This window comes from Struthio camelus, chromosome 12 (assembly GCF_040807025.1).
Source record: "Struthio camelus isolate bStrCam1 chromosome 12, bStrCam1.hap1, whole genome shotgun sequence".
In the NCBI taxonomy this organism is placed as follows: Eukaryota; Metazoa; Chordata; class Aves; order Struthioniformes; family Struthionidae; genus Struthio; species Struthio camelus.
Genome location: NC_090953.1, coordinates 22,829,803 through 22,857,670, shown reverse-complemented (window position 1 = coordinate 22,857,670; position 27,868 = coordinate 22,829,803). Strand labels below are relative to the sequence as shown.

Genomic DNA, 27,868 nt, shown 5'->3' with positions numbered 1-27,868 from the left:
CTTCCCATGGTGCCTGCTGGAGGATAGCATTTTTCCTGACACCTGAGTGATACCTCCATGAACATGACGGTAAAACTAGCCTAATACACCTAGCAACAAACAGGGAAGGAAAAAATGAATTTTCTGTCCTTCAGGGCCAAAAGTCTCATGGGTGAATCATTTGAAGCAGAGCAGGGGTAAGGGTTGTGGAGCTGTTTTTTCTCGTGGCTCATGCTGGATGCTGATAACTGGGTTTTGGGTGATGCTCTCTGGGCATTTTGATTTTAGCAAATGCCTGTAGTCAAAGGGAAAGAGTTCTATTAGCAACATTACTGTGTCCCATGGGAGTAAGGGGACGTGGTTGGGGGTCTAGATAGTACCTGGATCCGGATCCTAAGAGAAGACAGTTATGTGGCTCACTGTTGCCAGCTAGAGCAGACTTGCCGTGTAACCCTCATGGAGAAATCCATCTGAGCCAGGGGTCTGCTCAACTTGCCATGAGTGCGCAGGCCAGCAATTCAGCAGACTCATCCCTGTTGCTCTGTGTATTCCCATCCCTAATGCTGTAGTGAGTTGCCCAGATGTGGCAACATGATGCTCCAGAGGAGTGTGTTGGCTAAAGCACCCTGTTTTCTGAGCCTGTAAGGGAAGGCAGAAGGGGTGGCTGGTCCAGGGAGGCTGCAGACACAGGGGAGGGACAAGCTTCCTTAGTCTGCAAGCACTTGTGCAGTTGAGTAGGCTTAAAGGTGTATCCAGTTTTATGATTTTGTCTTCAGTAGTTTGCTGAAGATGGATGGCAGGTATAACACAGCAGTTTTGTTTCTAAAAATGTCAATCGCTTTAATCACTTGCCTAAGGTTTGGGGAAGGTCCAGTCACCTGGATTTGGATAATAATTCTCCCAAGGTTTCTTGAGTTAGCCTTGTAAAGCTTCAGTGTTATCAGGACACTTGAAATGGATGGGAAGCACACTGAGTAACAGGCCTAGGCCTCAACTTCAGATGTTGTCATTTCCCTGTGGCTCATCAGATGTGCCCTACAACATGCTCACCCAACCCCCTCCCCCCATTGCAGCTAGGCTTTGGGCTGAGAAAACAGGATCCCTTGCTCCAGGCAGCCCTCCATGATCAGGGCTGGTCTTTCAGCAGAGTTCAAGACCTCTACATTCCAGAGGAGACCCTCTGGAATAGCCAGAGACTATTCCTGACCTGCTGGTCTGACCAGCTACACAGCAGAGGCCAAAAATTGTCCCCTGATGATTCTTTTGTCAAGTGCAGCAAGCCTCAGGGGCCTGAAGATGTATGGTTTCCAAAGACATCCCATCCCACAATCTGGAAGCTGCAGGGTCTTGGCATTGCTGACAGCCAGGAGAGGTCTCTGAAGCTGTAAAGGAGCAGCTGTTTGCTTCTGAGATATTTGGAGCAACCTTTGGAGCTGACCCTGGTGACAACCTGTGGCATGTGCTGGCTAGTTGGCACTGCTGGTGCACCACTTCAGTGGGGAGGCTGTGGAGGGGCAAAGCAGCCTGTTTGGATGAGCGATCATGAAAGCTGCACCAGGCCAGCCGTGTGGCCGAGTGTTCACATATCTCTAACACATGGCCCCTCCAAGCAAATGGTTTGCACTGTAGGAGACAGTTACAGTGGCTGTGGATTCCTACAGACAGGAGAAAAATGGGTTTGGAGATCTCTAAGTTTCCTTTCCTGAAGGATCTATGTGCTGCAAGTTTAAGGGTGCAATGCTGTTTGTGCTTTCCAGCTAGCAAGTGGGCCAGTTTCCCTGTTGCCCATCATCTTCCAGTGCTGTGCTGCCCTTTGAGGTACCTTCCTGTCCCATCCCTGGCCTTCCCTTTGCCCTAGTGAAAAGGCACATGGATGCCAAGCTATGGAGAATAAAATCCAGCACTTGTAGCAGTGCTACAGCCCTCAGCCCTGCTGGTGTCTCTTCCTGGTCACTCCTGCTATGATGCTTCCACAGCTTCAGGTGCATCAGCCCTAGCAGTGGGTCTTGGGGGGAAGCTGGTAGCTCTGGTTAGTCTAGGCCCAGGGGTCTCCATGGGGTTGTATGTTCTCAGCGCTTTTGGCAAGGACACTCTAGTTGTAGCAGGTTGTAGATGAGCAGATAAAACAAGAAGCTGGGACCAGGGACAGAAAAGGCTCCTCTCTCCAGCCCGTCCCCCTAACTGGCCAAAAAAGTCCCTAGCCCTGAACTGCTTTGTTACGGAAATTTTACAGCTGCTTAGCCTTGGTCACCTAGACATTTTGGAGAAGGCCCTTTCAGTCTGTCAGGCTTGAGATTGATGCCTGTTGCCCTGATATGGCACAGTGGAGAGCTCCTGGGGCTCTTCATCCATCCCCCTTGGGCCTCTGAAGGAAGCAGCCAGCCTTCAGTTGCAGCCCCCTCCCTGGCTCCGCTCGCTGACCCAGCGTGCTGAATTATTGACGAAAGCTAATGTGTGTGCTGGTTGGCACAACACGCGATGACCTTGAGATCCCATTTCAGTGCACCTTGCCTCTGCTCTTGCCTTTGTGCTAGTCAGAGCTGAGTTTATCCATTTCTCCTCCCTCTCATGGGTGTGTGCTGGCTCCTTTGTGCTCTTGCCTTATCTTCCTCTGCCTCCCCTTCTCCTCAGCCACCTCCAGGAGATGACTGCCCCTGGGATCAGAGCCCTGGGTGGACAGGGATGAGGTGGTGCAAGCTCCCCCCAGGGGCTGCTTCCAACAGCTGTAATCTTGTTGGTGCCCTCCTGGTATTTGGCAATGCCAGTGCTCCTTTGCTGTGCTAGCTGCTGTCACGTATGGGCCACAGCCCATCCTTGCTCAGAGTGGTTATGTCTACAGGCAGGACACAGCAGGGAAGGAGGTGCCTGCAGGCAATGGAGGCAGAGCCTGGGGCTGGTGTGCCCCGTCCTTGCCTGACGCGGTATTCCTCAGGGTAGGATCCCAGGCTAGGGCAAGAGGTGCTGCCCTGCTGAGTCTGCTGGGGTAAATTCTGGCTGTGCAGACAGAGAGCAAAGATGGCAAAGAGCAGAGATGGGGGCTTGTGCATGCCCCCAGCCCTCTGCTAGAGTCAATCACCCCTCTGCTTGCAGCTGAGCGTAGTAGTATACTTTCCTGAACCTGTAAGGAAGGGGTCCCCCTCCTCACTCACCAGAAAACAAGCCAGAAACTGCTGCAGCACCAGGGAGAAGGGGAGGAACAGGGAAGAAATTGATGGTGAAGAGAAGGGGAGGGCTGGGAAGATGGCTCAGAGCTTGTGGGCACACTGGATCTTTGCCAGGGCTAAGGTTGGCTGTTCCTTCCAGGGGAAGGAGGAAGGAACAGAGCTGGATGGAAAGCCCTGATGTGCTGGGTTAGCTGTTGGGATGGGAGGAAGTAGGGAGCAGTGCTTGCTGCTCCTAAGAGCCACCTTCTGCTCCCTGTAGAGGCTGCCCCCTTTTTTGCTAGCTCCAGCTAGCCTTGCTGTCAAGGACAGTGAAAAAGACAAAGCAAGCAGCAAGGCTTGTTTTGCCACCAGAAACAGCTCAGTGCTCTAGATTGCTGCCTTGCCAGTCTGTGTTGTGCAGAGCCCTGGCAAGGCTTGGTCTTGGGCAATATTGTTTCCAGGGAGCGCTTCCTTGCATTTGCTCCAAACAAGTGCTCTCCAAGTGGTACATGGTGCAGTTCTCCATGCCAGGGCTCTGCCAGTAAGGCCAAGATCCAGCATCCCATGGGGTTTGTGTTCCCTCCAAGCAGGGCAGATCTTGGAGACCGTGTCTGGCACTGAGCTCAGTTTGGTGCTCTGTTGGGGGTGTTTCCTCACTTACCCCAGGTGCCCAGAGATGTCCTGGTGCTCCCCTTCCAGAGCAGTAGGTAAGAGGAAGGACTTATTTTCCCACCTTGTTTCCTGTCAGCTGAGATTTCATGGAGTCTTTCACCTGGGGTGAAGGCACTCACAGTGGCCACCTTTAGCAGCTGCTTCTCTGCACCATGGGTTATAAATGTCCCCTTGATTTAGTGCCTGCAGTGCACTAAAGCAGCAACCTTAGCAGAGCCTATGCATAATAGCAGAGGAGGCTTGGGATCCTGTTATCTCGCACACATGGCTTCTCTCCTCGAGTGCTACAGCCCAGGTGGCTGATGTCTTGCCCCTGGGTCCTGCTGTCCTGTACCACAGCACAGCTCTGTCTCTGCTGCCTGCTGCAGCTGGGTTTGTTCCCAGGGATGATGGGAGGTGCTGGTGCTCTCTGCCCGGTGTCTGGAAGACATCTGCCAGTGTTACAGTCAGCATGTGTAGGGCCCCAAATCAGCTGTCTCAGCAGAGGATGCGATGCTCACGTATCCCACATCTGCAGCGGCCCACAATTAATCAAGTTGTCCCGTAACAGAAGCTGTCTTCCCACTGGTCTCCCTGCCAGACACTCCTTCCATATGCCGGCTTTCTCTGAGCTTTTCTCTGCTGCTTATCTCTCTCATCAGTGGGCACCCTGTCCAGTTTCTTGAGGCTGCTCTTGGCTGTGCTTTTGCTCTTCCCTCCATGGAGCAGCCTGTTTTGTGTTGGGAGCTCTACTTGCTGAGCGAGGAGGAGGACTGGATTGGGTGGAAAATCAGTGCTGAGGCTGGAGGAGATGAAAAGCAGGGAGGCAAGGAGAGCTCCCTTAGAAAAGCAGCCGGGAAGGCACGGGCTCCTGCGGAGTCAGAAGGGGATGCATGGGTGTTGTGGGCACAGATGACTGCCCTGCAAGCCCTTTCTGCAGGACTCGGACAGCTGAGGTTTGGCATTATCCCCATCAAATCTCCCCAGTGTCCCTTTGCCCCTACCATGTCGTCTCCTCCTGCTCTCAGCCTGTTTCCAGCACGGGTGGGATAGTCGTACCAGGGCTGAGCTGCACCCTGCTGATGTGGCTGGGTTGGGGGCTGCAGGTGAGGAAAGTGGCTCGGGTTGGGGGGGTAATGGTGCAGAGCAGGGCTCCCTGGGTGTGATGTCAGTTCAGGCAGTAATACATTCCCTTTCTAAATCTTTCTTTTTTTAGTTAAACTTACTAGTGAAAGGTGTGTTCTTTAACTCCTTCATAGAAGAGAACAACAGCTCTGACCTTGAGAGAAACGATGAGGGTTCAGAGTTTTCTTTCCTTTTTTCTGTTGCTATTTTTTTCCAAAATATTCAAGAGGGATTTTTGCTTAAACAATTTATGCCCACTGGATAGATTTATTCCGTTCAGCTGCCAGCCACAAGAAAGCCCTCTTATTCCCTCTGGCAAGTTTTTTTCAATGCTCATAAATACTCGATGCTAAATCTGATGAGTTTTACTCCTTGTAAACGTGAGAGGCTGCACCTCCTTTGCTGGCCTGGCTCAGCCTGGCTTGCGGTGCTACATGGTACCCCAGTGCCAGGTGCCCTGTGTGGTGCGTGGGACCGGGGCTCCTGGCCTGGGCAGGGCTCCCAGATCTTCCTCAGTTTCCCTGCAAGCTCCCCAAGGAGCCTCATGCTATTCCCTAACCCTCCAGGAGCTGCCTTCCTGCTCCTGAGTCAGTTCTGCTGCTTCAGTATTTCACTGTCTTAGAGATAAAGGCTATGTAAAAATTGCTTTTTTTAATGTCCTGGCACCAAGAGGTGCTTTGTAGGCAGCACTTCCAAATCCCACCTGGCTGTTACCTCCCACACTTCCGTTCCCAGCTTGGCCCTGCCAACGCTCTGCTGTCCTGACTTTTAGCAGGAACTGGGCAAAAAATGGATTTCCGGGCTGGCTGGGTTTTTTAGCATTGTTCCTTCATGGGGAAAAGAAAAATGTAGAGGTTTGATTTGGGTTCAGAATGATTTATTTGAATGAATGTGTCAAATTCAAGGTGAGTATTTGGACTTGACTGAAGGATTTTCTTTGGAATTTGCGGGAGTTATATTTTTAAAAGAAAAAAGGAGATTCTCAAAATGAGAAGTGGGCTCGAGGGGAAAAAGAGTACTTCTCTTCTAGGCATGTCAAAACTAGCTGTTTTTAACACTGATGATTGATCACTTAATATTCTTTTTTGTAAAAACACTTCCATGCTATGAGGCGTGTTTGCCAAATGCTGGCATCGCTGTGCTGGTGGTGTTCGCTGCAAGGTCAGCCCCCGAGCTCAGGGCTGTCGCTGCTCCATCTGCTGCCTGGGAGAGCACCTTGCCTTCGCGCCTCCCCGGCGCCTGCCTCAGTTTCCCTTCCCTTGCCGGCACCCTTTGTGCAGCTAGTCCGCGAGGTCTGGGAAGTCCAGATTGTCTCTCCTCGTCTCTGCCAAGGCTGGCTAACGCAGGGGATCCGCGTGCTGCTGGAGCTCCCTTCCTAAAGATATTTCCTTTTTTGCTTTCTGGTGGCAGGGAAGGTCTGCGCTGAGATCTCCGGATTTGTTCCAGGAGTGAGCTGAGACTTGGCATCTCATCCCTGGTGGACAGCTCATTTGTTCTCTTCTGAGCGCTTTGGATTTCTTTATAGCTTAGATTTTCAGCCTTCTCACCTTGCTGATAGCCCAATATTTTTGGGAACAGATGGGCTTAGTTTCTAGTTCCCACTCCTCTGAACTTCAGTGGTTGTCTGAGTTTAGATCAAGTCTGCCTCTTATTCCATGTGACTTCATTTGACAGACTTCTGTCTGCAGACAGCCATGTCTTCAGCCCAACCCTATAGGTGCAGAGTGCTTTACTGAGGACCTGGCAAGTGCCTGCCTTTGCACTGAGGAGGGCTCTCTGAGCAAACGTTTTTTCTTAGCAGATAAATCTGTCTCCGTGTTACCTAAGCAGTAGTAGTGGCTGAGCATCATCACATGGCTTGATACTGTTGGATGCTTAGTCTAAGCTTCATCTAATCCTCTTGCATCTAGAAATCAAGCTAGTGATCCCAGAAGAACAGGTTTTCTGACACCAGTCGCGGTGTTTCCTGGTGTGCGCTTGTGCTGGAAGGGTAATGCTTTTTGTAGTGCTCCAGTGCCTCTGCTCCTGAGCTGAGCCAGAGGCAAGAAGGAAAGAAAATGAACCAAAATCTCTCACCTGAACTCTGTCTGTGACTCTTGGATCTCAGATTTAGGTATCAGCTCTTGTTTTACAGGGTCTTATGGCATATGATTTTCCTAGCTGGCCTCTTGTGTAGCATAAACCTGACTGTAATAGCCATGACTTTTGGATTAAAACTTGTTGAGACCTTTCTCCTGAATCTGACCTGTTTTGCTCATCCCTGCCACACACTGCTGATGTTCTTCATGTTTCCATTGTGTTGTGCTCCTTGGGGAACCCTACAGCTCCTTGGAGCACCAGCTGTAGGAGTATAGCCATGGAAATGCAGGGTCTCTGAGGTCAGCACATTGGAGTAATTTGAGAGAGAGAAGAAGAATTAAAAGTTTAAAAATTTCCATTCCTCCCCTGAGGGCTGAAAGCCCAAATTCAAGGAAGAATTTGGAGCTGCCAGACTTCATTTGGGCTTCACTCATACTTGAAAGCTCCTGGACTGTGAACTTTGTAATCGAAAGCTGATCCCTGCTTGCTGAAAGCTGGAGGCAGGCCTGGGCAGGCAGTTCAACAGGCTTGTTATCCTCCTGCATTGCAATATCCCCTGGACGTCGAACTGAAGTCGAGGCCTTGGACGTAGAAATAGTGACTTGCCAAAGTCCTGTTACAAGACAGTGGCAGTGATGGAGTAGCACCAGACCACTTGCCTGCCTCTCCCTCAGGCTCAGGGCAGGGGAGGGGGCCAGGGTTTGCTGCCTGTAAGATTTGCTCAGCCCTGGGCATGTTCCCTATTTGGGGGTTAGATCTCCTGCCTGGGATTATATTTTGGCCAGGTCTCTGGGACTAACATCATCCCTCCTCTTGAAGAGAGGCCATGCGGGCAGTCTTTTTGGATTGTCATCTGTGAATGCTGTCATGGTGTTGGGCCAGCTGTAATGACTGGCTGTAGGCATGGCTGTTGGTGGAGGGATTAATCCGTCTTGTACGTGTTCTCCAGCAGTGCAGGTCCTCTGCTTGGGTTTGCTTCTGGTGTGGTGCTTGTTCACCTGCTTCTCTCTCCCATAGTCATGGGCTCAAAAATCCCTGGACTGGAGAGCAGATGGACGAGTGCACCTTGAGAGCAGGGCAAGAAGAGATTAAAATCCTTGGCACGGGAGAGCGTGGTGTCAGAGAACAGACTGAGCAGGTGGCGAAGAGCCAGGCCTTGGAGAGCCCGCGCCATCACTCTGACACTGCTCGCTGCCACGACCTTGCTCTAATCCCTTAACCTCCTCTTGGCTTTGATCCTCCCTTCCCTTGGTGAAAGTGGGCGTGAAAGCTCACTGGCACCCAGGGTCAGAAGGACTAGGTGGCAGATGCGAGTCCAGCCCTCTGAGGAGGGAGAGAACTGCATTAGTGCAGATTATTATTTTATTACCTCTCTCCCCTAAACATATTGTCACCCGCTTGCAGTGTGCCACATCCCTGCGAGGGCTCCTGGCTGCCAGGCTGGATTCAGGGCCACTTTACCAGGACTGGTGAATAGCGGGTCTATCAGCTTCAAAGCGAGGAAGGGGGGATATGGATTTTCCTCTGGGGATGCTGTAGCAGGGCAGGGGCCCGAGCTGAAGTTGGGCTGTGGGTTTCCCTTGGGTCCTGCTGCCTTGGTTAGTCAGGCCCACTTGTGCTGTACAAACCTCAGTGTGTCCAGAAGCTTTTCCCTGTCCTGCAGCCTGTCACACCAGGTTCCCGGCTGATATTTCCTTCTGTGCTTTGGATGTGCTAAAAACTCGAGTGTCTCATTCACCAGCCAGAATTGGGTCGGCAGGGTCTGGGAGCTGTGCTGACTTGTCAGTGCTGCAGTTGCTCTGTTTTGCCTGACACCTTCCTCCTTTTGTGCCCGAACTGAATCCTTCTCTCTTCAGCACCTACTCACCCTCTCCCCGCTCTCCTGTCTTGCAGGGAAGCGTGTCCAGGATTGACGGAGCTGCTCCACGCTGGGTCCCATGAGACAGGCAGGACAGCCCTGTCCTTCCTGCCTGGGGACACAGCACCATCCTCTTCCTCCTCTGCGCGGGTGGCCCCACCGGACTCTGAAGCGAAGCTGTGAAGGACTGCTGCAACGGTAAGTCCTCGGACTTCTTCCTTCTCGCCAGCAGCATCTCCTGCGGAGTTTAGCCAGCTCTCCTGGCGGCCTGGCCTTCCTCCTGCGCGTTTGTGCCGAGGCTCCCGTCCCGCCGTGCCTCGCGCGAGCTGGCGTGCCGAAGCTGGGGAGTCCAGCCCTGCCTTCGTGGAAGGGAGCAGAGCTGGCGTCGCCCATCAGCTCTGCGGTGGAAAACGGGAATGAGCTGTTTGGCAGACGAGATGGTGAACCCAGAGGGGGCAGGATGGCAGGGTGACCGCAGAAGGGAGCGGGTGGCCGCGGAGGGAGCTGGAGCAGGGCTCGTTGCTTGGTGCGCTTTCCTGTTCCCTTAGTGCGAATTTCTCTGCGCGCCCCAGCGGGACGCCCAGGGTAGGGCTGGGCAAAAGGCTCTGAGCGAGCAGCTTATGCACCGAATAATTCGAGTTTCAGTCAGCAGAAACAGCTCACGAATTCAGGTCATATTTAGCAAGTGGTTTGGGGGGGGGGAAATGTGCAACATGGAAAAGTTTCATTTTTGACATTTTCAAAATGAAACCTTTCAGCCATCTGTTTCAAAAAATGACATTTCATTTTGAAATTTTTCTAGTTTTTTTCCCTTAAGTGTGGGGGGGAAGCCACCTACAAACAAAATGGAAGCTTCATTTCAGACCAAACAATGTTTCATTCAGTCCCAGGTTATTGCGGGGGTGGGTTTTTTCCCGTTTGTCCTTTGGCCAGGGGGAAAAAAAATCTGATTTCAGTTGACCTAAATTACTTGCTTTGGCTCAAGTGAGAAAAGAAAAGCAACCGAACAAAACGTGTTTCCACAGCCCACCCAGGTCCTTGAAAAATATGCTGCTGTCGGGGTGGAAAGCTGAAGAAATGGGTTTCTAGAGCAGGGTTTCTGGCCTGGCGGGCCCCGAGTGAGACCCGTCTCGCGCTGCGGGGCATGAAAGCAGCCTGGCGAGGGAGCAGGGAGGAGAGGAAGGGCCGGTTCCTGCTCGGAGCGGCCCTCGCTGGGGAAGGGGCCCAGGCGTGCTGAGGAACAGGTTGCGGTGGTAGGAGGCAGTTTTGTCATTAGTAATACAGCGTAGAGAGCGGGGAGCGTGGTGGCTGTAAAACCCGCGAGGTTATTTGCTCTGTGCGAGGGCGTCAGATCTCTGAAGCATGTAGTACGGATTGATTTTAATTTTTTTTTCAGAGAGAGGTTGGGAAGAGCCTGTGGTGGTGGCAGCACATGTTGTACCAGTGACTTAGGGGATTGCAGGAGAGACTTTGTGGAAGCTAAATTTAGATGAGGCAGAAAGCTCATGCTGGTGCATGGGCGGCTCGCCGCCGAGCGCTCCCTGTGCCGGGGGCTGCTCTTGCTCTGGGGCTGTCACGGCCCCGCGGAGCTCCAGGGTGGTGGTGTCTGGTTGGAGGGGCAGGGTCCACGTTGGCTCTTCTGGCCCTGCTCTTGCAGGGGGGGTTTCAGAGGTGGCCAAAAGCAGCAGGGCTGGATCACTGCTGCAGCAGGCTGCCCCTGAGCCAGCCTCCTTGGCTGGGGTGATTACCTACCTGGCAGGTCCTAGCCAGCCTGGTTTACCCCCTGCAGAAAGCAGTGTGTGCCTGTATTTCTTTCCCATGGAGCATCTGAGAAAGTCCGTCTTTTCCACAAAGTCACTTTCTGGCTTATCTGGGCATTTTCTGCTCTCCTAATGCTTCCAAATCATGTTAACTGGATCCATGCCTTCCCCTCTCCTGTGTCCTATCTGTGACCCTCCCTCCTAAGCTCGGGGAGGTAGAAAGGGGAACACTAATCTTCTTTGCCATCTTGCTGTGCTTCGAGGGCAGGACAGCACTCACTGGATAAAGAGCTGGGATAAAGCTGTGAGAAAGTTGGCCAGCTCCAGCTGACTGCCTTATTGCAGTGCCTGCTACAGAGAGTTTATGGGATTAGGACCAGTTTGCTGCCGGCACAGACAAAACAGACTTGTTGTCAAAGAAGCCGTGGTGAAACAGCTTGGCTCGTGTAACTCCCGCCATCCACAGAGGTTGGCTTTGTGATCTGAGCTTGCGTAGCTTGTCCTGCTGCCAACATTGGTGTGGGAACCCACGATTCTGTCAAAGCAGGGACTGAGCTGGGCAGGTGGGGGAGATCAGTGTGACACTGAAGGGGACCCTCTTGTCTGCCTGGAGGGGTTTGTGCAGCTGGGCTTGCCTGAGCAGGGGGAACCCAGCCATGGAATGAGCCCCCTGGCCCGAGCAGGAAAGTGTTGTGGAAGTTGCAGGGAAGAAGGGACTGGAAGACTCTGGAGTAGTGAAGGCAAATGAAGAGTTGATTTACATTGCTGAGGCATGCAAGGAAGAGTATAACTTGGGGTTCAAGTGCATGTAGGCTTGATTTGGGGTCAGAAGATGTAGCAAAGTTGCAGGAATGAGGGCTTTCTCCCAGCAGCATCTCTGTCTTTGTAGAGCGGCAGCAGTTGAACACTGAGGACCACAAGCTGCCAGTGAAAGGAAGATGGATGGTAGTATCTCCCCCAAATTGTACCAAAGAGCCCCCACCCAACCTAGCTGTAGAAGAGGCCTGGATGGTCTTCTCTTTTCCCATTAATGACAGGAAGGAGATGGACTGGTGGTACCTGCCAAATCCCATCACTGTTAGCACCTGGATGGTCCTTCCAATAGTGTTTTCAGCTCAACTGAACATCTTGAAGTTCTTTAGAGAAAGAAGCTGTATCTTTCACTGGCTACACCCCCTCCACCCCCAGCTTATCCTAAGTGTGACCTTATTAACATTCACACTGCGTAAGTGGTCATGGAAACCAAGGTGCACGTGCATGCACTTTGCCAAGCACTTGCTGGAAGTGAAATTGTTGTGCTTGGCAGAGGCCCCCAGGTTCCTCCCCAGTACGTGGCTGTGTGTGCCCCACATTGGCTGATGCCTTTCATCAGGAAGGAGGAGTGGAGGGCTGGATTGCAGCGGGAGAGTAGGAGACACCCAAAATTGTGACAAAATCGGTGCTGCACTGTGGGGAGGAAGCTGGATAATGTTGTTACTGCTTTCTTAGGAGGAGCCTGCTGCTGGCACGTCCCCCAGCTCCCGGCATTCAGAGCATGCAGGACTCCCACTCCAGTAAAAAGGCTTAAAATACAAGGAGATTGGGCAGGTGTCTTGGTACTTGGGATATGTGGTAGGACAGCAGGCGTTTGGCATCGTTCTTATGTGCTCCTCGTGCTTTTGTCAGCGCTAGCTCCTTTCTGAAGCATTCAGGGTTTCCTGCCTTTATCACAGAGGCAAACACTGGCCTTTCAGAGCTATTTGAGATTGGAAGGGATGAAGGGTTGCAGCTCTGAAAACAGTGCCTGCCCTTCCTTAGAAGGCAGTTAGGTCTGCCTGAACCTCTGTCATTTTCGGGTGGGCTTGAACCCACCTGGATTCTGTGTCTTTGAGCCCGTTTCTTGCCTGTTAGGCCCTGGGAAAGCTCTGACTTGGTTTTCATGACTGCAAAATGGGGAGAGGATGTAGGCCTTCTAAGGAAAAGGGACTAATTCTGGGACTTTCTAAGTGGCCATAATGGGCAAGACAGCAGAAAGTAATGTTCAGTAAGGGACCTTGATCCAGTGTCCTCCAAGTCATTGGTGTTTGTTCAGTGTGTGTATTGCCATAGGACAGCATTGGCTTCTGGCTGCTTGGAGGAGGAGGAACAGGCCTGAAATATCAGTCAGACAATGGGAGCAGAGGCTTGTGGGACTGTAAACTCTGAAAGATGATATGAATCTAAAAGATAGTTGGTCTCCCCTGGAGAGCAGGTGGATTGGAGAAAGGGGTGTTTGTTCCACAAGGAATCCATCCGGGGTGCTTGGAGAGGGGATGGAAAAGTTTCCAAAACCACTTTGCCCAGCCCAATAGTGGAAGCCTTCTGAAATTTGCTGAATCCTTTACCTCTGTTTTGCATTTACTATTCCTTTCTCTCACTCTTTTCTCTCTTTTTCTATCTCCCTTTCTCCCCCCTCCCCCCTTTATCTTTATCAGTAGCTAATGAAACAGGCAGGGAAAAACCCAATTCGTGCAGTAATTAAATTTACTTAGTGGGTATTCAGCTGCAGTAATGAGAAGTTTAATTCAATGATTAGTTTTTTCTTTCATTAATTAAAAATGGAACAACAGTGCAGTTACAGTGGGCTGCATTGATCCTCCTTGTGGAAAGCTGCTGATGGAGGAGGAGGACGGACTTTTTTTTTCCTCCCTTAAAAGAAGCATGCTATCTTCTCAGATCCCTGCTGCAGGCTGTATATGTGTCTTTGCATCCTCTCTGTGCCCCTTCCAGCCCGAGAGGCTGGGGCAGATTCAGCTGCCTGGATGTAGGCATCACGTGTGCCCCGACAGGACACAGCTGCCTAGGGCCTGACAGAGGGAGCTCAAGGGCCACAAGCAGTCTAAGAAGTGGTGTTTGTGGTTGAAACAGCCTGTTTCAGGTCATCTCTGGCTTTTGGATGCCCTAGAGAGGAGGAGAGCTTTGCTTGGGAGGCCATCAGAAGGCCTGCAGGAGGATCTGTTGATGGCTTTCTGAGAATGAAGGGATAAAAGAAAATCCATCCTTTGGCTAACTTCTGGTGGAGGGATAGTTTCTGGAAAGATGTGGTAGAAAGTCCCTTGACATATGGAGATCATCCTGAAAGGCAGTGTGTAGCGTGGGTCTGCAGCGTGGCGCTGATGGTAGAGGAGTGGTGCCTGTCTGGTCCCAGAGACTGGCAGTGGTGGTCTGTGCTCTTCCAGGCAATCGCAGGAGTCCTGTTGGTTCCATACTGGGTGAGTGGCTCTGACAGCAAAGATCTTTCTGGATGATTTGGGCTTGTGGTTGGAGATGCCCAGAGCAGCAAACTTTTTTCCTGGGGCCCTGGATTCCCAATGTAGGCCAAGAATTTGGCAACTTTCTTGCCATGGTCTGGCTGCAGCTGCCCTGGAGAAGGGCACAAGAGTGTGCTTCAGCCTTGTGGGGAGAGAAAACCCAGTGTGATGTGGGAGCTGAGTACCAGTGCCTTGGCCTGGCACAGCTGCTTGGCGATGGCTTAGCTGCCCCAGCAGCCTGGGTGAGCGAAGCAGCTTTGGCAGCAGATAGCAGGCAGAACTGAAAAGCTGTGGAAAACCTTTTCCAAAGGGCTTTTTGAATGGGAATGGAGGCCTAGGAGCAGCAAAGACTATGCCTCCATGCTGGCTGAGGCTGTTCTGCATGTGATTGGGACCTGGTGACTGCCACAAAGAGGTGGCTGATTTTGGAGTCTGAGGGGGGAACTCAGCTCAGCCTTTTCCATTTTCTCCTTTGCAAATGAATGAGTGAAGCTGCAAACGATGCAAATGTGAGCTCTTGTGGTGGTCATCTCCCTGTTGCTCCCTGCTCTTTACCAGTCTCACTTGCCCCATCTCCCACTTCCTCTCTGCGTATTTTCTCTCCCAGTGTAGTCCTCTCTGGCTTGTTACTTCCACACAGATGCTTTGTTCAGCCTCCACTTCTAGCTGACCACAGCTTGCCCATGTCTCTTCTCTCCTTTCTTGCCGCTTGGCTGAAGAGGCTCAGGGTGACTGGGCAGGAAGTCTTTGGGGGGGGGGGGGGGGAAGCTCCCACTCTTTGAAACTCCAGTGTCTTCCAGATGGCGTCTTCCAGAGAAAAATGCAAGGTTTTCCATATGTGAGGAGGCTCTTGGCTCTGGTTCTCCTGCAGGAACGTCTCCCTGGGGAACAGAATGATGGGGACCAGGCGAACAGCCCCGCTTTCTCATTGTGCTCCCCACACAGGCCCTGTCCCCTGATCTGTCATGGGAAGCAGCCTTTCACGTTAAAGGGGTTTGAAATACTTGCTGTGGGTGGAAGATTGAAAAGCAGATCCCAGCCCACAACAAGTTTGGGGTGGGGGAGTTGTTTTCCTTCTTCACTTAAACAGATTTTGATCCATCTGAATATGTTAAAATCATTTATGTGTTTTTAGCCTTTAAATTTTTTTTTGCTTTTACACATCAATTTAAGTCAAGCTCGTTTTCCCAGTTTAAAGTGCTTTCTCTAGGCTCTTGCAGTGATGCTAGGACCTCAGACTTCCTTTGAAGCACAGCTGGGCAGGTTACGTTCTCCTGCAGCAAGGCTGTTGGTTTGCTCCTGACTTTTACATTCTAGGGTGATTCTGGTAGCTTTTGGGATCACTGTATGATCTGCCCCAAAGCATCTTTGTCCTCTGGATCGCTTTGCGACATTGCAAATTCCCACACCAATTCTGAACAGTGAAGCTCAGAAGTGGTCTGCTGAGTGAATAATCTGAGGTTTAAAATGTCTCCTGGAACTGTGTTTTAAATCTTTGCTAAGTACATATGAGTTCACAAAGAAATGTTGTCAATAGCATGCCTTAAAAAACCAACCAAACAAAAAACTATTAACTTGGGCTATAAATCCTGTGTATGCAAGAGGTACTTGGGCACAAAAGCTTCCTCATGTGGCTGTGCATGGGAAGGGAGGGAGAACACTTCACCCTGTTCCATCTGTGCCCACTTGTGTTTTCCAAGTCATCTGGTTCACTTACTGCTCTTGTGGGGATGTTTTGATAGTGAGAATTAGCCAGGGGTTGTGAGCACCCTGATTGGAAGCCGGTAGGTGCTGAGGGTACTTGACACCTTTGAGGTATTTGCTTTCCTTGGGCTATCTCATATGATAACCATTCCTGAAAAGTCTAATGCAGACCAGATCTTCACTGGGCTTAAATCCCTCATTTCTGAGCAGCTGCATCCATCCCATCACAGGAGAATGTGCTGCAGTGATGTGACGTTTCACTTGTTCTCATGCTGGGCTTCTGCAAACAGGAAGGGCTGTAGAAGAGCAAAGTGCTGTTACTGAAAGACAGCAGCACCACCCTTCTGGGGAGAGTAAAAAGCCACCAAACTGAAAAGCAAAGGATGCACTCGTGTGGTGTGTGAGGGCTGTGGAAATGTGAGCAGCAGAAAGCACTGCAGGGGACAGGCTACTGCCACTGACCTGGCTGTCCCCCCAAGCTGCTCCAGCCCCAGTGGGGCAGTGTGCTTGGCGCTCTTGCAGCCCAGCACCCCACAGCAGAGCGGGAGAAGGGCAGAGCAACTGGGGAGGCTGCTCTTTGTGTGTGGGTGAGTGGAGACCTGCTCCTGCCATGCAGTGGCGAAAGCCAAGCTGTATGTCTCTTGCAGGGGGAAATCAAGTGGCTCCCCCAGTTTACTATGTGGAGTTGTGATGCTGTGCGGGATTTTGCACTTGTTACCTGCCATCCTGGAGACAGGGGAGAGCTCTGCAGTTTCAGTTTTGGTTGCTAATGTTTGAGTTGGTGCCTGCTGGCATTTTTTTGAAACTCTGGGAGAGCATGGCAGTAGGGAAGGTGGCTGAGGGAGGCCTCAAGTGCTGTTGTGAGATGCTCAAAGGAGCAATGGTCCCCTTCTCCTTGCTCAGAAACATGTCTCAGCTCTGGGAAGGACAGTGGAGGACCTGTTTCCATGAGAACAGGGCTGCTGTGTGTAGGTGACCCTGGCAAGGCCCTTGCCTCCTTCTGCAGGTGGTTGCCAAGGCCTGCAGGTTGGCCTTGGAGGTGGCAGTGAGCCCATGTCCCGATGGGTCAGTCATGGTGTCCCTGCCAGGGAGAGCAGCGAGGAGTGGAGAGACCTGGCTGGCTCTGATGGGCTGCACACCTGCCAAGGCTGGAGTGGACACATGGGATCCCACAGCAGGGTGGGAACCTACTCTGGCAGCTTGAACTTCTCCTGAGGCACCTTCTCACAGCCCGCTTGTGGAGCTACCCAGGACTTGAGAGAAATGATTTCCTTATTCCAAGAAAGGATGAAAATGCCCCCCTGCGCTGGTGAAAATTGTGATGGCAAATGATTTCCAGGAGAGAAAAGGGGCAATATGGGATGTTGCTCTTCCTCCAACATGAGGGGAGGAAAGTCAAAGCTGTCGTACTCACTGGCACTTTCCTCTCCCTGACGTGTACCTTGGCTGTGGGCAGGAGCGAGGAAGGAAGGCTAAAGGCCAGTGAGGAGCAAATTTGGGCACTGGGCCACTGGCAGCCTGTCTCGGCTATGTCATCTTCCATGCATGGGGTGGTTATGGGAGGGGGCAGGGAGGAGGTGGAGAGGTTGGCAGATCAGTGGTCCATCAGTTGCGTACAGGACTCTGCTGGGACAGCTGTGGCAGTGGCCTGCACACCTCACCTGCTGAAGAGGGAGCGGGGAACCCCGGCCTCCCATGGCTCACCCGTGCTCTGCAAGGGGCCAGGAGAGCATGTGTCCCCAGGCAGCCCTAGGCTACTCCAAGCCCTGTCGCTTCCTCAGTAAGTTGGCTTGGCTGATGGGCAGCATTGGGGTTGGGTGAAGTGCTGGTCTGGGGTGGGGGGGTGATGCTTTGGTGCTGATCCTGGGGCACCAGATGTGATGGCCTGGTGTGCTCTAGGGTGTTGCTGTCTCGGGCAGCAGGCGGGATGGGTGGCTTTTGTTGCTGGCCAGGCTTTGCAGTGCTGTCTCCCCTTCAGCTTTCCTCTTCGTTTCCTCCTCCTGTTTCTCCTGTCTTTGGATATTTTTCTATTATTCTCTCCCCTTTTGTCTTTCTCTCTTTCCCCCTATTCTTTCTCTCCCTATTCTTACTCCTTGTTTCCTTTCTTAATCTACCACTTCCTTCCTTCCCTCTGTCCAAACCCACCTTTTGAGGAAGGGAGAAAGCCAAATGCAGCTTGGGCCTGAACCAGGCTCACCACTGCTGCCTGTGAAAGCTCGTGGCTGGAGAGTGAGGGCTGTGAGCTGAGGATGTCTGCCCAGGGTGGAGAGTTCAGACTGGCATGTACCCCCCAAACTCCAGGCAAACAGCGTTTCGATTTCTGTCTCTGAAAGTACGTTTTAAGGGTGCAGCCAGTGCTGGGGAGCACAGTCCTGGAGGGGCTGAGCGCTGGGCTGCTTCCCAGGCTTGGCACTGAGCTTTCTTGCAAGGCGATTGCTGCAGATTTCAAGTTGAGGGCAGGTTTCCCTCAAGTATCTGAAGACTGTCTTGTCAATAATTTTAGCCCCTGGGGGCTTGGTTTGGTGGATGTAAGAGATTGGTTTTGCTCAGTGCTTTGAGGCCCATCCAGGCCACCTGTGTGAGTGCTGCGGAGCAGTTCTGCAGTGATGTGCAGAGTGGGCAGAGCAGGGACCTCTGATGCCTGGAGCAAAGCTGGGGCAGCCCTGGCCCTTTGGCTTTCCTTCATGGTGCCGGGTTAACTGGCACCCTGGGACTGAGCCCTGGTTCTCGCACCAGTGACCTTTCTCGTGCGGCAGCCAAACTGGACTCACGCCAGCAGCTCCTACATGGGTGTTTTGAGCATTTCTGAGGCTGAAGCAGGGGAAGGCAAGAGATGAAGCTGATAAGCGAAGCCTGAGGCCAGCATGTTCAAAGGACCGCAGATCATGCTTTGCTCAGGGCTGCGTTTTGGACTGTTGCTGGCTGTAACGCAGCAGCTCCAAAGCTCTGGTAAACGTGTAAGAGGAGCCCGGAAACACCCTGCATCCCTGGGACCCAGAGTTCCCTAAGGCAAAGCCTCCTGGCCTCACTGCCTAGATCCTGAACTGCAAGACCCTTTGTAACTCTGTGCTCTTGTGGTATTGTGGGATCCAGTCACGTCTGTGAGAGCGTTTTATTGCTCTTCCAGCCTCTGTAGCCACAAATATTGGGACAGATGTGGATGCAGCCAAAAGCAAGCTGAGCTGGTGTCACAGCGTGACCGTGCAACCGCCGCTGTCTGCCGGGGGTTCAGTGGAGGCTCTGTGAGCCTCAGCTGCCCAGCGAGCATCTTGGGCTTTTACAGAGGCAAAAATTCTCACAGCATTGTTTTACGAGGGGAGTTTTTAAGAGGACTTTTACATGCAGTATTTCTTGAGACTGCTGCAAATGATTCCCAAGTGCCCTGGCCCTAATCTATCCCAGAGCCAACCCTGTAACTGTCAGTGGATCAATGCCCCGCCAAGAACAATTCTGCTCCATTTTCATTAGAAAATGGCTTCTATTAAGCAGTTCATTTTGGTCCTTTCGGCAGCTACATAAGAGATCTAGCTGTAATAGTTGTCCCAGGCCTGCTGAATGTTGGTAGTCATGTTTTTTTTGCCCTTTGCAACCTGATTTATAGCTTTTAAATATCAGCTTGGATGAAGATTATGCTCAGAAGAGCTCCTGTTTTGGGAGGGAGAGGGGAAAAGCATTCACAGCTTTTTAGTTTGTTTCTTGCTTTTGTTAAATGCCAGGCTTAAAGCTCTGATTGTGATATTGTTTCCTCCACAGTGCATGAGTGGAAAGCAAAGGAGAGACCAAAGCCCACCAAGCCTCTGGCGTCCGATCCCCCAGCATCCTGACTTCATCTGACTTGGGTAGGTCAACCACTCGGAGGTGTTGTCTTGCCGAATGTATGATGCTTACAGGTCTCGGTTGTGCCAAGTCTGGACTAATTTCTGTTGCCATAAGTGTGGTAGAAGTGCCCTCTCGGGGTCTGGGGCTGCTACTCGGTCTTTCTGGGGCTTTAGGCAATGCAGATTTTGACCAGAGGCCTGGAGAAGACCCTACCCACTTGTCTGGAGGAGGTAGGAAATATCCCCTCCATCCTGTCTGTATGCAGACAGGTTTTACCCAGGGCAGTTGAGGAAGCCATGAGACACGTCTGGAATGTTTAGACGGTTCTTTGAAATCATCACGGCTGAGAAAGGAGGTTTTTTGTCTAGAGGCTGCTGTCATCTGGGCATACTGCTCATCTTGGGCAGGTGGGTTCACTCGAGCTTACATTGCGGTGGCAAGAGGCAGACGGGTCTGTGTGCTGCCTGCAGGGATGGCCGTGTGTGGTGACCTAGGAGGGTGCTGGGCAGAAAGTTTCCCTCTCCCAGGAGAGGGCAAGCGAGAGTGCCCTCAAAAGCCAGCGTTGTGCGAGATGTCTCTATTACCGTCGCATGGCGCCGCACGCTCTCCGGCTCAGCCTGCTTCCCAGCTCTCTCACCAGGACAGCCGGAGACAGGAGCAGGTTTCAGCTTGTACTGTACATACAAAATCCTAGACTAAAATCTGTGAACTGTCAGTTTGATGCAGGCAACGCGTGAGACAGCAAACATCAGAGCTGACTGGGCTTAGGCAATTTCCCAGAACGTCAGTCCTCTGGAGAGAACAAAGGGATCTTTCGGTGAACAGCAGAATTTAGTTTCCTAATGAAGAAAAAAGGAAGAGAAGAAAAAAAAACAGGATGATTCAGGCATCTTTTATCCACTGGAGCTGGGGCAGGGTGGGGGGAACTATTCAAACTGGATCTTCTCTAAGCTGGTATGAGATGGCGGAGCACACTGATCTCTCCCCCGCGGAGGGAGAGTGGCCGTCAGTGCGGCGAGGCCAGCCAGGAGGGATTCTTTTGCCTGGGGTACGGCTCGGAGGGAGAGCAGAGGCACTAACCCGGGGGGCTGCCTGCGAGGCACCGTCCTGTGTCTGCACTGAGCTCAGAAGAGAGAATTAAAACAGCAAGCCCACACTGGCTTTCATGCACAAATGCATGCACATGGATATATAATTTCCCCTTTACATCATGTTCTTTGCTCAAAGCAAAGAGCAGGCTGCATAGGCTCAACCTGATGCATGCAAAAAAGGGCCTCATGTTCTTGTGCGAGAGGGGCTTGTGGAAAGGTATTTCTAGCTTCTTGTCGTTACCTATTTTACGGTAAAGCCATGTGATGCATGAATGCAGAATGAGACCCCAGAATGGCTTCTGGGCAAAAGAGACCAGCCAGACAATGACAAAGGGGTTTTATGCCGTTTTTACAGTGTGGAGCACAAGGAAAATGAGCCTGTGCGAGCCAAGCACTCACATCCTGTCAAAACTGAGTGGGGGTTGGAGGCCGAGCGCGTTCGGCTCGGCTGTGAGCCCAGCCGAGCGCGCGGAGCAACTTGCCTGACAAAGCGGAGCCCAGAGTCCAACTGGGAACTCGTCTGTGCTTTGAGGTCTCTTGCAGTGGACTGGGACAGCAGGTGGCTTGGACAGGCCCCAGGAAGGAAGAGCCAACAGCTCTTGGGAGGAAATTGAGGTGCAACAGAAAACTCAAGTCCAGGGATGCAGGAAGAGCCTTGATGAGGCAGTGAGGAAAAAGGGAGGCTTGTCCAGCCAAGAGAAGCCTGTGCTCTGGTGGCAGATGGGTGTCTGCCTTTAGGTTGCAAAGCAGGAGTAGATCTGCTCACCCTTATTCCTACAGGTGCTTGTTCGCAGGTTGGACTGAGGCTTTCACGACGCACTGAGCAGCCTGTTCGGCCTCGGCGAGTGGGAATGACGGGGACAGAGCAGTGATTAGCCATCAGGCCTGTGCTCTATCACTATGGTATCGGGAGCAGATGCCTGATGAGTGGGATCATTTGTCAACAGGGCGCGCATGTAGTACACCTCAGTCAGGTCCCGGCTGGCAAAGGACTGGGTGCTGAGCAAGGCAGGGAGAATATCTGCTGGCTGTCACCCAAAGGGAGACACTCACATGTGACAGGGTGCCCCAAGTGTGCAGAAGCTTTGGAGGAGCAGAGCAGGCCATCCTGTGACGAAAGGCACTTGGGACCTCTGTTATCTAATTAGCAGAGAGCAAACTGTGGCATGCTGGACCATAGGGAAGACTACATGCAAAGGGTGTAGTTGTGAGGCGTCCCCACAGTGTCGGGGCTGGAGTTTGTAGATGCTGGCAGGGCAAGGTCGGGGGGACTGTGGAAATAGTCAGCAGTTTTCTGTCAAAATGCTTTCTCAGCAGGCAGCAAGCCCGGAAATGCATTTATTTCGAGTGATCTTTTATCAAAAACGGAATTCCAGGGGGAAGCTGTCAGGCTGGTTGAAGTTCTCTCTGAAAAAACAAGCACTGAAAGTCATTTGATTGTTTTGGTTTTTGATATTTTCTTCCAGAATCCCAATTGTAAAAGCTGAATGTTTTCTCTCTTTTTTAAACCACCTAGGTGGTTTGATTTTTCCCTGTGGTTTTTCTTTTTTTTTTCTTTTTAAAAAGGGAAATTTGGGATGACAGAGGGGGATGTAATCTGCATTTCTCAGCCAGATCTCTCCACTAGCAGCTCCATGCCTGGTCCATTCGGACCAGGTTGCTTTCAGAGGCTGAGTGAGGGGCAGAGGGAGGAGCTGCTCTTCCCAGTTTGGAAACGGCAGCAGGGAGCTGGTGTCTCCTGGCCAAGCGCTGGCGGGACCCATTCCTGGAGGAAAGGATCTAAATTTGAGCCTCAAGCATATGAGTAAACCCTCTCCACAAGGAGACTGAAACTTGGGGCCAGATGATGTGGTCAGAGGTTTTATTTAACTCTGAGACAGGGCTGAACCTGAGCGGATTTCTAATGCATGAATTTTCGGTGTTTAAACTGAACAAATCTTTGAACCTATGTGGTTTCAAAGGGATGTTTCTCTTCCTCTGAATGTGCATGCTGTAAATGCTTCGGAAACTGCCTCCCTCTCTTCGGTATTGCTGGTGCTCGTGATAGTCGCAGACTTGCGATAGGTCATGTTTACCATTAAGCCCCTGTGTCGCAGGAGCATCTCAGACTTCTGGTTTTCTTCAGTTTCCAGTATCCGGATTATGAAAGCAGCCTATAAAAGAGGACAGGGGCAGCCCAGGGCTCAAAGCTGAAAGACCTGTTTCTGTGTTTATTTTAAAGCTCCCCCTTTTCAGGGCAGGGTTTAGGTAGGTCTGACCTGCGACAGCCCTCCTCGAACGAGCCCCGTGGCTGGAGGCAGCGCAGGGAGTAGCTCCCTGCTCCCCCATCCCTCTGTCCTGCTCTCGTCCCCCGAGCGCGCCGGAGCACGGAGCCGGGTAAGAGCAGGATCTGGCCCTTTCCCCTCTGCCAGGAGGGTCCCAAAGTGCTGCGTTTTCCGGCCGGGCGCTCGGCCCGGCTGCCCCCGCCGGCCTCGGCAGATGGGCGCCTGGGAAGGGGCCCTCCCGGCTCGGAGGGAGGCGCAGGAGGGTGCAGGCAGGGAGCTGCCCGGGGAAGGAGCAGGAAGGGACAGCAGCTCGCGCGTGGGAACGCGGCTGTGCCGGGAGCGCGTGCAGTGTCGTGTTGGTCAGCACTTGTGTGAGAGCGACCAGCGTAAGCTGTCGGGTGGGAAGCATTGCCTGCCCCCGTAACTGCGTTCGCAGGGTCAGAGAGTGGCCAAGGTTGGCAGGGACTTCTGCAGATGGTCTTGTCCAACCGCCCTGCTCGAGCAGGGTCACCTGGAGCACGTTGCACAGGGTCGCGTCCAGGCAGGTTCTGAATATCTCCAGGGAAGGAGACTCCAATACCTCTCTGGGCAGCCTGTGCCAGGGCTCAGTCACCCTCGTGGGAAGTAAGTTTTTCCTCATGTTCAGATGGAGCTTCCTGTGTGTCGGTGCCCGTTGCCTCTTGTCCTGTTGCTGGGTGCCACGGAGAAGAGTCTGGCCCCAGCCTCTTGCTCTGAGGGCTGACCAAGCTGCCTCAAAGGCACTGGAGGCTTTCCAGCAGTCGACGGGTGGGAAACGGCACCCTGTATGCCCAGCTCAGGATGTCGCGTGAAGTTGGAGGAGAAGAAGCCGGAGCGGGGAAGCGAGGGCGCGCAGGAGCTGTGGGCGTGCAGGGCACTTCATTTCGTTGAGTTTGTGCTCTGATACTTTCTGCTTAATTACATCCTGACAGGTACAAAGGGGAGGAAAAAGGATTTTAAAAAAGCTTGAAAAACTACCTTCCATGAAAAATTCAGGACAGGCCATCTCCTTCTTAAAAATTGGCATAATTACTCCTGCTAGGCTTTTTCCAGTTCTCTGGCTTTTTCGTTGTGTTTGGAGGGAGGTAGCAGACGTGTGTCCTCGTAAGCCCGGAGAGGGGCTGGGCCGGTTTGTATTTGTACCGGTTAGAAGTTATCATTGCATTTAAAATACTTGGAGATGGGTGAACTGGCGGTCAGTGGGTTTGTTTGCTCCCATGAAGGTTTCCCTGTGATGGCCTGCGGACGCAGAAGGGAACGGGGGCGTTTTTGGCGATACCGTGGGGCGGACGCTGCAGGGAGCGCATCTGCCTGCCCGGGCGTAGAGCGGGGCCGCGCCGGGAAGCCTTCTCATGACGCTATTAGGCATAAACCAAAATTAGCATCCCATTCACTCGCTCTTTGCTGTGTTAGCCTCGCAGAGCTAATAGTGCTTAAAAAAAAAAAAAACCATCTCTTGTCACTGAAGTCGGCAGCTCTGACTCAGAGCACGCAGAGGGAGCAGGCTTGTCGAATGAGGCACTGTTGCGGTTATGAGGACCCGCTGGGCTGCAGCTGCGCCGTGGGACTTGCCCAGGGTCGGCCAGAGAGCTGGCGTCGGGGCCTGGGTCCCACGGCTAGACCCCGAGACGCGGCCGGCAGCGCGAGCGTCGAGCCCAGCCAAGCGGTGGAGCGCTCCCAGCGCTGTGCCGTGCTTCCCGATTAATCACTTCCACCCACGTTACACCTTCCCCCTCCCCTAAATCCTCCCTCTCCCGGTACCGGAGTGGGGAGCGGAGGCAGCTCTGGTTTTGTGAATTAATCGAAGACAATGCTAGCTTTGGAGAGCTGCTGATTTAGAGAGCCCTTTGCAAGCATGTGTGTAACGTGATTTCTTACCAGAGCCCGGCCGTGGCCAAGCCTGCCGCTGGGAGCCGTTCCAGTGCCCAGCCGCATCCTGGGGAGATGGGCTGAGTGGTCTTTTCATCTACAGATAAAACAAACAGGAACGAAGGAGACAATAATATTGACTTTCATCATTGATATTCCCATTTATCTCAGTAATTAGTAATTCTGTTGCTGCGAGGGTATAGCTCATAATCTCACTGTTTCAGGGCAGCTTGTTAATGGCATTGGCGAGAGCAGAGAGGCAGAAAGCTCTGGGCAAGTGGAGCGGAGGGCTGGAAAAGAGCGGAGCTGGATGCGGGGGAAGAGAAGCGGATGGAGGAAGGGGCTGGAGAGGTGGATGCCTCCGATCAGGAGCGATGGAGGAGCAGAGCCGGGGAGAGGTGCTCCCCAGGGGCACGGGCAAGGCTGGGGTTAGCTCCCCGAGGGCGGCTGCCACCCAGTTGTGTCTGCATCAGCAGGACCAGCATGTTCCTGCTGTGCCCGGGGCGAGGAGGGGAGCCACATGGGCCTGGCCATGCTCTGTGCGAGCCACACTAACCCTGGGCACCTGGTGTGAAGTGGCCCCATTCCTGCAGCCGCCCTGCCTTGTAGGAGCCTGCCCCATGGGAACACCAGGGCACACGTGTGCACCCTGTCCCGGCACCACTTGGGGCTCCTGTCCCAGTTTCGCCTCTGACCTTCCCATGGTGCAGGTAGTGCTTATTGCTCCCTGGCTCTTCCTGTTGGCCGTTCTCTGTCCTCTCTTAAAAATCCTCGCTGTGCTGCCTGTAGGTGCCTCGTGGTGTTCTTGGAGCAATCGCTGCTGTGTGCCTGGCTTGTTCCTCTTCGCCCTGGGCAGGGGAGGCAGGAGGTCCGGGAAGGGAGCGGAGACCTTTGGGATGCAGCCCAGAGGAGGTGGCACATGGAGGTTTTGTCATTGGTGCCACTGGCTCTCCTGTGCTGCCCTGGTAGCTTTGGTACCCGCCTGCTCTGTGCCTTATCCTGAATTGCTTCAGAGGTCCATTTCCTGCATCTATTTTTTTTATTGTCCTATTAAGCCAAGTCCCCACCCCACCTATGAGAGATGGTTTCCGGTACACAAAGTCCCAAATATTATCAGTTCCACAGGAACCGCTGTCACAGCAGCTGCAGGGACCAGCAAGCAGTGAATGCAAATGCAGGGCAGTGCTTTTATTAGGATTTAAATGAGTTTAGGGCTGTTTAGAATTACAATGTGATTTGAGCCAAGAGGGCCTTATAAAACTGGTATGAGTTCATATATTATACAGTAAATGTGCCAAGTTCCACAACTCCAACTCGAGCACCTTCCTTAGCGAGGCAGGGAAGCAAGCCGGCGGCTGCCAGGGCTGAGCCAGCTCGCGAGGCTCCCTGCGGCAGGGAGAGGGCTGTCGCGGGTGGAGGCAGAGCTAAATGCTCAGCCCCCTTCCCCATGGGAGCTGGAGGTTTCCAGGCACGGTGGAAAAATGAGCCTTCGGTGTGCTTCAGGCTGGGCAAACCCTGGAAGTTATAGCATAGTCGGGGAGGCTCCTGGCTGGCACCCAGCAGTTTCCTTCGCATCCCTGCCCAGCTTGGGGAAAGAGGATTTGGGTGGATGCTGAGGGTGATGCAGGAGAGGCACCTCTGGCGGGTGAACTCAGCCGCGGCCAGCGTTTGGGGTGGCTCCGAGTGGTGCGCACCACGACTGGTGTGCTCAAGCCGCACCTTGCGGTACGGCCTGAGGTTGCCTGGCCTTGGGACATGAGCTTTGCGCCCCAGGAGCGGTGCGTGGATGCAGCGTATGCTGTGCCTGGCGTGTCCCAGCTCGTAGGGCTTTGCGTCTGCGTCCGCCTCGGCAGCCGCTGAGCTTGCTTCACTCAGTCATTCCCATGAGCGAGTTGGGTCTGGCATGCATCTCAGGAGACCTCGTGGCACCCAGATCGCTGTCCTGTTGCACGGGCATCACTCAGCATACTATGAATGGGTGGCTTTAATGGCCTTTATTGTAGTATATCACACTGCAGGGCTTTGTGCAGAGATGGAGGGAAGAGGCAGGAGACATGACGGAGCTATAACTCTGTCTGCGCGTGTCCCGGGGCTTGCGACACCCAGGAATCACAGCCGTAGGGGCGTGATGAATTCCTCCATCCGCTCCGTTAGCCAGGACAGGAACGAAAGCAAGGTTTGAGTTATTGGCTGGGGATGTTTGTGCCTAGCCTCGTTTGTGGCATTTCAGTGTTGTGCTTCTGATCTCTGAAGGATATAGCTGAATGTTTGAATGAGAAATACACGGTTGTATTGAAATCCTCGACAAAACGCCTTTTGTGCCTCCCTGCATGTTTGTTTGCGTAAAAGAACGTTTTGTTGGAGAAACACGGGAAAGGGGCTCGAGGGAAAGGCAGTGAAGGCGGGGATGAGAGCGTTTGGAGACTTGCGGTACGATTTCAGGACGCCTAAGAGCTTCTCGCTGTCAGTGGTGAGACAGCGACATCAGAGGCAGCTCAGGCAATTGTCTGAGGCAAATTGCCTTATTTGATGTGTTTATTGGTATCTCACTGGTTAAGTTTCTGGGTTATATATATGCATGTAAAGTATAGGAGAAATCTAGAAATATATATCCACACTTATACATATGCCTCTATCCATATTTGTAGCTATTTCTCATGAATGACCTTGCAAGCATGAAAGAATATCATCAGCCTATGTTGTGCTTGTGAGTAGCTGGGTGTTTGCTCTTCAGGTGTGCTGGGTTTGGGAGCTAGCCCGCCTTTCATCATTACCTGTGTGAAGCTGGTGAGGTGCCTTCTCCCACTCGAGCAGGGGTGGGAGCGTTTGCTGCAAAAGGGAGCATCTCCCTTCCCCGAAAGAAAGGCTTCGCTCACTTCAGTAGGCGCTCGGGGATGAGCGTTTGCTCACAAGTAGCATGCTGCCAAACAAAGCTGCTTTTCCTGTAGAGGGAAAATCGTTCCCCGTGCCCACGGGAGAGGTGAGGGTAGAGCTGTGACAGATAGCAATGCAGAGCAGCCCAGCTGTCTCCTCTGCTTGCCGGAGAGATGGCGTGCAAGGGGCACAGAGGCATCCCTGATGAAAGGGCAGAAGCAGCAGCAGTGGCAAAATTTTGAGGGAAAACTGTCCCCGTTTTGGAACAACTCCTTTTGAACAATGTTCCTGGCTCTTGATTGACAGGAAAATCCCTTGAGCAGAGTGGCAGCTAAATTCCTGCGGTACAGGCGCTGCGCTTGGGT

The 27,868-nt window shown here is 52.6% G+C and overlaps 1 protein-coding gene across 7 annotated transcripts in view; it reads left to right on the top strand.

Moving 5' to 3' along the window:
* Positions 1–27,868, top strand: part of LINGO1 (leucine rich repeat and Ig domain containing 1) — a 227,063-nt gene that overhangs the window by 128,280 nt on the left and 70,915 nt on the right. For all 7 annotated transcript variants that reach the window (XR_011143635.1, XM_068957895.1, XM_068957892.1 and 4 more), the window contains 2 exons: positions 8,871–9,033; positions 19,322–19,407. The gene's annotated coding sequence lies outside the window, so the exon portion shown is untranslated. The remainder of the gene's footprint in view (positions 1–8,870; positions 9,034–19,321; positions 19,408–27,868) is intronic.